Here is a 1,790-nt window from a genome sequence, read left to right on the forward strand (position 1 = left end):
CTTAATTACAAACAAACCATCATATAATTACCTTAATCAAGCCATACTCCGCAGAATGCATCTATTTGTTTTTGCGCTATGGATAAACGAAAGGTTTAAGATGCAAAAGGGAACATATATATATAGATATATATTGTTTTTACATGATATCTGTGTAACGAATAAGTGACAAGGATTTAACAAGTTAGTAACTAAGTTGTTTGTATAAACATAAGTTGTTGATATTTCAAATTGATCAACGGATAAACTAGGAACAGAAACTGCGCAAGTATGCGAACAATATATACGTGTTGTATGTTTGAGTTCTATGAAAGACGCAAAACATACAATAAGCAATAAGTTTCTCTAGCGTTGTTTTACACATTTCCCACCAAAAGATTTTAATGTCGTTTTCAGTCACGTGTCATTTTCTTGTTTGTTTTTGAATTTCACGCAAAGCTAGACGAGGGCTATCTGCGCTAGCTATCCCTAATTTAGCAGTGTAAGTCTTGGGCTACTCTTTTACCAACGAATAGTGGGATTGACCGACACACGGCTGAAAGGGCGAGCATGTTTGATGGGACGGGGATTCGAACCCGCGACCCACACTTGGCGAGTCGAGCGCCCTAACCACTTGGCCATGCGTCATTTTCTTGATTCATGCTACAAAAACAAATGAGATTAGAAAGATACAGTTCATTTATCTTCCCTTGCTATTTCTAAACCAGTAGAACCAAAAGTTCACTTTAAACTTTTATGGATATTAAAAAAAACAACATTATTGTATATCTTGTAATAATATTTTTCATACTAAATACACAATTATCCTGGATGTACTAATAAAAATACGTCATAAAAAAATGGAAAAAATCGTTGCTGCTCTATTTCTTCTTCCAAAACTGTAGTTTCTAAATTACATTCTTCCTAACCCAGAGCACATATACAGCCCATTGTGAAGGTTTGCCCCTTAACAACAACCAAAGAAAACCTACCATATTTTGCAGTAGCTATGGGATTGCCACTTGAAAACTATCACAATGTGCATTTTTAATCGAGCAGAAACACCTGCGTGCCAGAACGTTTGAAAATTTCAGTTCTGGTGTCCTCATTTAATGTAGCTGCTATAATCCTTGAACGAAAATAATCCCAATCTTCAGCTTTCTCTGAAGAAACATCTGTGTGTTAAAGCATTGAACGATGTTAGTGCAACAGTCATCGTTAAACGCAGTTGTTAGATGTAGAATCCTCGAACGAAAATCATCAGACTGTTTTTTTTCTAAAAAAATAAGAACAACAACAACAACAAAACTATCCCTTTATTTACCTATACACGTTCATAATAGTTCTTGTACCTTCAACAACGTTTAACTTCAATTTTTTTATTTGTTTTAATCTGAATTTTGCGCAAAGCTACACGAGGGCTACCTGCATTAACCGTCCCTAATTTAGCAGTGTAAGACTAGAGGGAAGGCAGCTAGCCATCACCAACCACCGCCAACTTTTGGAGTACTCTTTTACCAACGAATAGTGTGATTGACCGTCACATTATAACGCTCACATGGCTGAAAGGACGAGCATGTTCGGTGTGACGGCGATTCGAACCCGCGACCCTCAGATTGCGAGTCGAGCCAACTTTAAATAATCAGCTGTTTTTTTTTTGTTTTCAATTTCGAAGTTTGATTATGACTTTTCATAAATTTTGGATACTTTCCTTCTAGCTTTTTGATCTTTGAATGCTCGTATTTAAAAATGGAATTTAGAAATATTTTTTAATTTACATCTTATATGTTTATCTTAATTTTACAATATAC

Source organism: Limulus polyphemus, unplaced genomic scaffold, assembly GCF_000517525.1.
Source record: "Limulus polyphemus unplaced genomic scaffold, Limulus_polyphemus-2.1.2 Scaffold4686, whole genome shotgun sequence".
Taxonomy (NCBI): domain Eukaryota; kingdom Metazoa; phylum Arthropoda; class Merostomata; order Xiphosura; family Limulidae; genus Limulus; species Limulus polyphemus.